Source organism: Chiloscyllium plagiosum, chromosome 37, assembly GCF_004010195.1.
Source record: "Chiloscyllium plagiosum isolate BGI_BamShark_2017 chromosome 37, ASM401019v2, whole genome shotgun sequence".
Taxonomy (NCBI): domain Eukaryota; kingdom Metazoa; phylum Chordata; class Chondrichthyes; order Orectolobiformes; family Hemiscylliidae; genus Chiloscyllium; species Chiloscyllium plagiosum.
This window is the reverse complement of record NC_057746.1, coordinates 8,674,171-8,682,326: the sequence shown is the minus strand read 5'-3', so window position 1 is coordinate 8,682,326 and position 8,156 is coordinate 8,674,171.

Sequence of the window (8,156 nt, the reverse complement as noted above, 5' to 3'; positions counted from 1 at the left end):
GTTTCTCAGAAGTTTGAATTGAAATGCATTTTATGTTAAAAAAAAATCACTGGTCCTCCAAGGGACTCGCCTATGATTAGATTTTCAACAGTGCGGAAACAGGCCCTTCGGCCCAACAATTCCACACCGATCCTCCAAACAGTAACCCACCCAGACCCATTTTACTCTGACAAATGGGCAATTGCGCATTTCACCTAACCTGTAGGTCTTTAGACTGTGGGAGCAAAACCGGAGCTTCCATAAGACCCGAAGACAAGGGGGGAATGTGCAAACTTTACACAGACAGTCGCCCGCGGCGAGAAACGAACCTGGGATATTGGTGTTGCGAGGTTACAGTGCTCACCACTGAGCCGCACATATGCTCTGTATTATTTCTTATTCAAGTCCAAAGATCATTAAGCTTCAATCAAATCTTTATTTCTTCAACTCTCAGATATTTCAGAAAAAAGGACAGCACTTTCATAACATTACTTCACAACATTCCCTTTCCCAAAGCCAGAGATAACATTCGCTCTGTCATTTGGCTTTTGCAGATCATGATGTCTTTATATTTCTTAGTCAAAACTCTCTGAGTAAACTCTGCTTTTAGTTTTAATTACCCCTTCAAAAATGTTCAACAAGCATCGTCGACCAGTCAGATAGCTTGGAGGTAACAGAACCGTCATTTGCCAATATTTCACGTGAACTGGTTCTTTTGTTTTCAGACTAAAGTCGACAGATGATTGCCACGTAGACATAAACAGATGTTTCCTGTACTAACTGGACGTACAAAATTCAAAACAGGATAGTCATTGAATTATTGAAAGTCAATATAGGTCTTGCGTCTTAGTGAACACGCTAAAACTTCCAATATACTTAATATTCAAACTTTTATGCACGTAAGTTCTTCAGTTCAGAAGAAGTTTTGTAACATTCTCGAAACACTTCCCACACAAGTTGCCTGACCTGCGTAATTTTCGCCAGATTTCCCTCTGCTGTTTCAGATTTTGAGCTTTTGTAGGATTTTGTCTTGTGTTTGTTGAAGAGAATGTTGCCTGAAATCACCAATCAGACAGAATGCAAAATAAAGCATTTCCTTTCATTAGAGGCAGTACTTGGTGAAGAGATTTTGCTGGAAACGTCGATTTTCCTGCTCCTCGGATGCTGCCTGACCCGCGTTGCTTTTCCAGCAACACTCTATACTTGCCTCTGATCTCCAACATCTGCAGTCCTCACTTTCTTCGCAGTACTCAAACTGTCCAATGATGTTCATTTAGGTGCTGCACGGTAAACTTTACTGAATTTATTTATTTGGTTTCATGTCAGACTTTATTACGTAAAGCTACAAGAGAAAGCTAATTCTGTACTGAAGTTCACCTCGATTTCAGCTTTCAGGCGCAATACAAAAATGAAATTAACTTTATTCCTAACACAAACTACACTCACACTGCTATTGATTTCTGGAATGAAGTCGCAGGGCCTTTAATATGACTACGAGTGCTGCTTCAATCTTAGCTTGTGCGGTTATTACTTCATGCCTTAAACTTCAGCAGATAGTCTACAGTTATTTTATCTCCTTTCCTTTATTTTTAATCACCTTTAGATGCTCCCATACAAATTATAGAGAAAACGTTCCCGAAGTTACATATTTCCAAAACTGTTCTGAATACATGATTTTAAAGCATTGCGATCGGGATCTTCATTCTGACGGGGTTGGGAATGTTCCTTGTTGAAGTTGTGACTGCTTTTTTACAAATGCAGGAAGTTGCCTCAGCTTGGAATTATACAAAGCCATCTTTTTCCGCTGAGCTTTTATTCTGTATTTTGAGTGAGTTGCAATTAATTTGGAAAGTCCAAAGGAGGAACAATTCACACTTCATAATTAATCAACATCACAAATGTAGCAAAAAGGTTTTATTCATGTTTTGAATTGAAAAAAAAATATTATTCCCACATTTTATCTGAACGCTTACGAATAAATAAAAATCATATCCGTATCGATTGGAAATTGGCTAGATGAATCACATATCTGCTCTCTGGCGGGAAGCGTCGGGTTGTGAGAAGTTAAAATGTTTGCAGGTGAGACAAATATTGGCACGATGATATGGGCAGCATGGTCACTCAGTGCTTGGTACTTCCGCATCACAGTGCAAGAGTCCCGGGTTTAATTCCATCCTCACAATGACTGGTGTAACAAGGGAAGTCTGCACACTGAATGGATTTCAATCCCGAGAGGCAGACGTTTATGAATTTGCAAAGCATCCAGGGGAAAGGAATGGCAAACATATGTTCGTATTGTGCATGTCAACGGATCCTTCCATGCACATGGACTGCAGAAGAGACTCTGCAGGCGAATTAATTAACATTTTCCAACACTCATGAAGCTTAACTTCTGTAGAAGAATGTGTTAGATATTGTTAGAGGCGAAGTCCTCTCCACAATGAAGACTGTATACAACAGGCGCTACCATATTCCTCAGTAGGTTAAATTTAAAGCAAACATGGCTTTGCAAACCTCGACATGAATGACTGATATGAGACACAGTTAAAAGTAAAGTGGCTAAGAGACATCGTGTATCATCGGGCTGCTCCGTCTTTAAACAGACATGTTGACAGCCTGATCAGCAAGTATACTATTTTGTTTACAGTATTTTTTGGGGTGAAGGGGTGGGAGTGGAGCAACTTACCGGCAGTAAGCAATTGGACCCATGTTTCTAAGGCAGAATCTGTCACTGCTGCTCAGCGGGGAAAGCGGAAGAGGAGTAGAGGTTTAGTCATTGGGGACTCCATCGTCAGGGGTCAGATAAGAGGATTTGTGGGGAAAGAGAGCGCCTCACGATTGGTTTGTTGTCTCCCAGCTGCCAGGTTTCGTGATGACTCTGATCATGCTTTCGGGAACCTTGATGGGGAGGGGGAGCAGCCCCAAGTCGTGGTCGACATAGGCACCAACGGCATAGGTAGGAAGAAAGGTGGAGATCTATGGCAAAAATTCAGGGAGCTGGGGTGGAAGCTTAGCGATGCAACAAACAGAGTTGTTCTCTCTAGTTTGTGACCCGTGCCTTGTGCTAGTGAAGTGAGGAACAGGGAGGGAACTGTGCTGGACACATGGGAAAAGGGATGGCGCAGGAGGAAGGGTGCGCAGGAGGGGGCGGTGATTTTCTAATGCTCATTGGGGTATAGTTGTGTTAAAATAATGCAGCAGGGCGATGGGAACCTGCATTGTATTTCAGTGTACAGAAGAGGGTAGTGAGATCAGCGATAGGTTTGCAAGGTTGGGAGAGAGCACTGACCACCAGGACGTTGTTGTGAAATATATGTGCTTGAAAGCCAGAAGCATCCGGATGAAGAGGGGTAAACTTGCAGTATGGGCTGGTGCCTGTGATTTCGATGTTGTGGTCATTGCAGAGACATGGCTGGAGGACAGTCAGGAATGGTCGTTGCAGATTGTGGGATTTAGATGTTTTAGCCAGAGCAGAGATGCTGGTAAAAGGAGGGGGATGGTGGGGTGCGGGATGGATAGTGTGGCATTGTTAATCAAGGGTAGTGTTATTACAGCTGAAGTAAGGTCTGAGGACCTATCCACAGAGGTAGTTTAGGCTGAGGTTAGAAACAGGAAAGGAGAGCTTACCCTTTTGGCAGTTTTCTACCAGTCTTTGAATTGTTCCAGGAATGTCGAGGATATGATAGCAAAAAAGAATCGCAACAGGACTGGGAATGCTACAGTTGAAGGAGTTTTGATGGGTTAGTTTTTGTTCAATGTGTGCAAGAGGGTTTTCTGACACAGGGTGCAGAGTAGTCACGGCACGGTGGCACAGTGGTTAGCACTGCTGCCTCACAGCGCCAGAGACCCGGGTTCAATTCCCGACTCAGGCGACTGACTGTGTGGAGTTTGCACATTCTCCCCGTGTCTGCGTGGGTTTCCTCCGGGTGCTCCGGTTTCCTCCCGCAGTCCAAAGATGTGCAGGTCAGGTGAATTGGCCATGCTAAATTGCCCGTAGTGTTAGGTAAGGGGTAAATGTAGGGGTATGGGTGGGTTGCGCTTCGGCGGGACGGTGTGGACTTGTTGGGCCGAAGGGCCTGTTTCCACACTGTAAGTAATCTAATCTAATCTAAAACAAGGGGAGGTACCATATCGGTTTTGGTACTGGGGAATGAACCCAGCCAGGTGTTAGATTTGGAGGTAGGTGAGCACTTTGGCGAGAGTGACCATAAAATAGAAATGGGCAGGGATAGGTACATCCCTCGGGAAAATGGTATAACTGGGGGAAAGGCAATTGTGATGCGATCTAGGCAAGATTTACGATGCACAGGATGAGGAAGGAAACTGCAGGGGATGGATGCACTTGAAATGTAGAACTCATTGAAGGAACAACTACTGCGGGTCCTTGATAAGAATATAATAATCGGGCAGGGAGGAAGTTGTCGAGTGGGGGAGCCATGATTTAGTAAAGAAGTTGAAGCTCTTGTCAAGAAGAAGACCAAGGCTTATGTGAGGGTCAGGGTAGGGAGCTGGTGTGTTTTAGGGTGGCCAGAAAATATCTAAAAAGAGGGCTAAGAAGAGTCAGGAGAGGACATGAAAAGTTGAAGCAGATAGAATCAAGGAAAACCCTAAGGCCTTCAATAGGTATATCAGGGATAAAAGATTGACCAGAGAAAGATTAGGGCCAATCAAAGACAGTAGTGGAAAGTTGTGTATGCAATCTGAGGTCATGGGGAAGAGCTGAATGAATACATTTTGTCAGGAGTCGCATTGGAAAAGGGCAATGTTAGTGATAATACAGAGACATGGGCGACAAGATTAGACGGGATTGAGTTTGACAAAGCGGAGGTTTTATCAATTTTGGAAGATCACAAAATGGATAAGACCCCGAGGCAGGATTGGATTTATCCTCAGATTCTCTGGGAAGCCAAGGAGGAGATTTCAGAGCCTTTGGCCTCAATCTTTTTGTCATCATTTTCAACAGGAGCAGTGCCAGAAGGCTGGAGGATAGCAAATGGTGTTATTTTGTTTAAGATGAGGATTGGGCACCACACGAGTAATTATAAGCCAAAAGCCTTACTTCGGATGTGGCTAAGGTGTTGAAAATGGTTATCAGAGACAGGATTTATAATCATCTGGAAAGGAATAATTTCATGAGGGATAGTCAATACAGTTTTCCGAAGGGTAGGCCATACCTCACTAACTTTATTGAGTTCTTTGAAAAGGTGGCACAACAAGTGGATGAGTATAAAAGAGTTGATGTGGTGTATATGGACTTTAGTAAGGCGTTTGATAAGGTTCCACACTGTAGGCTATTGCACAAAATATGGAGTTTCTGAATTGACGATGATTTAGCGGTTTGGATCAGAAATTCGTCAACTGAAAGAAGACAGAGGATGGTGGTTGATGGGAAACTTTTGTCTTGGTGCTCAGTTATGAGTGGTGTACCTCAATGGTCTGTTTTGGAGGCAATTGCTGTCGCATTTTATTTATAAATGATTTGGATATGAGCATAGAAGGACGGTTAGTAAATGTGTGAAGGAAATTTGGTAGGCAGCGTTGTGGAAAGTGTCGAAGAATGTTTTTGGTTACAGAGGGACATAAATATGTTGCAGAGCTGGACTGAGATTCGCCAAATGGAGTTTAATGCCAAAAAGTGTGAGGTAGTTCACTTCAGAAGAAATATCAAGAATGCAGAGTACTGGGTTAATGGTAAAATTCTTGGCAGTGTAGATAAACAAAGAGATCTCCGTGTCTTGGTGCATAGATCCTTGGAAGTTGGCAACCAGGTTGATAGTGTTTTTAAGATGGCATATGTTGATGTTTGTCTTTGGGGATGGGGGTTTGGGTTTCGGAGTCACAAGCTTTTTGTACATGCTTCAGCTGTACAAGACACTGGTAAGGCTGCACCAGGGGTATTTCATGCAGTTCTAGTCACCACATTTTAGGAAGGAGGTGGAAGCTTTGGAAAGTGTTCAGAGGAGATTCACGAGGATGTTACCTTGTATGGAAGGAAGGTGTTATGAGGAAAGGCTGATGGAAATGAGGATGTTTTTGTTGAAGAGAAGAAGGTTGAGAGGTGACTTAACCAAGATATGTAAGATAATCAGAGGTTTGGATAGCGTGGACAGTGAGAGCCTTTTTCCTTGGATGGTGATGGCCTACCCGAGGGGACATAGCTTTAAATTGAGGGGTGATAGATTTTGGATAGATATCACGGGTAATTTCTTCACTCAGAGTGTAGTAGGGGGGGTGGTACGGACCAAATGCAAAAGTAGTAGACTGGCCAACATTACAGGCACTGACAAATTTATCCATTTAACGTATGGATAATAATAGAATGATGTGGGTTAGATGGACATCAGATTAATTACACAGGTTGGCACAACATTGAGGTTCAAAGAGCCTGTTCTGCGCTGTAACTTTCAATGTTCTGTGTTCTATGAAACCCCACTTCTGGATGCTGTGAAGTAGCTGTGCAAACTACTGAACCACCATGCCTATCTGGAGAATGCATTGTTGAAAATTAATTGTTTTCTTCCCTTAAAAATTATCTTAAACCTCATGGACATTACCAAGCAATGATGAATAGCAAAAGGAAGCATCAGCATTTACACAGAGTTGGAGAACAGTTTGAAAGCATTGACGAAAAATTGAATTGTCTCAGCTGTACAAGACACTGGTAAGGCTGCACCAGGGGTATTTCATGCAGTTCTAGTCACCACATTTTAGGAAGGAGGTGGAAGCTTTGGAAAGTGTTCAGAGGAGATTCACGAGGATGTTACCTTGTATGGAAGGAAGGTGTTATGAGGAAAGGCTGATGGAAATGAGGATGTTTTTGTTGTAGAGAAGAAGGTTGAGAGGTGACTTAACCAAGATATGTAAGATAATCAGAGGTTTGAATAGCGTGGGCAGTGAGAGCCTTTTTCCTTGGATGGTGATGGCCTACCCGAGGGGACATAGCTTTAAATTGAGGAGTGATAGATTTTGGGTAGATATCACGGGTAATTTCTTCACTCAGAGTGTAGTAGGGGTGTGGAACGGACTATATGCAAAAGTGGTAGACTGGCCGACATTACAGGCACTGACAAATTTATCCATTTAACGTATGGATAATCATGGAATGATGTGGGTTAGATGGACATCAGATTAATTCCACAGGTTGGCGCAACATTGAGGGCCAAAGAGCCTGTTCTGCGCTGTAAATTTCAATGTTCTGTGTTCTATGAAACCCCACTTCTGGATGCTGTGAAGTAGCTGTGCAAACTGCTGAACCACCATGCCTACCCGGAGAATGCATTGTTGAAAATTAATTGTTTTCTTCCCTTAAAAATTATCTTAAACCTCATGGACATTACCAAGCAAAACCAAGCATCAGCATTTACACAGAGTTGGAGAACAGTTTGAAAGCATTGACGAAAAATGGAATAGTCCAACCTGTCAAGGGGTACAAGAATTAGAGAACATAGTATAGAGGAGCTGAACCTAAGGGTTACGGGATTGATCGATTTATTTTGTTTGTCTGGGGAGGAGCTAACAGCTGTAAGAATCTCAATGTGCGCACATTTTCACGCTGGTGTGATGTTACATGGATTAAGAGAGGTAAGTAAGATTCGATGTCAGTTTGGTGATTTTATTACTTGACATGTGTGGAAATGATGTTTGAGGAAGCACGAACAAAAGAAAAACTGAATGTAATTGACCAAATTTATATAAGAACGGTAGTATCAAAAATGCAACTATATTGAGGCGGCACGGTGGCACACTGGTTAGCACTGCTGCCTCACAGCGCCTGAGACCCGGGTTCAATACCCGCCTCAGGCGACTGACTGTGGGTTTGCTCCGGGTGCTCCGGTTTTCTCCCACAGTCCAAAGATGTGCAGGTTCGGTGAATTGGCCAAGCTAAATTGCCCGTAGTGTTAGGCCAGGGGGAAATGTAGGGTTATGGGTGGGTTGCGCTTCGGCGGGGCGGTGTGGACTTGTTGGGCCGAAGGGCCTGTTTCCACACTGTAAGTAATCTAATCTAATATTATGACTGATTAGGATATTGCATGACAATCAGATAATTTAAAGATGAAAATTTTTTAATGACATACACAAGTTGAAATTAAGATAGATGAAGTGAAGAAGTAATTGAGTAATAGAGTCATAGAGATGTACACCACAGAAACTGACCATTTGGACCAACTCGCCCATGC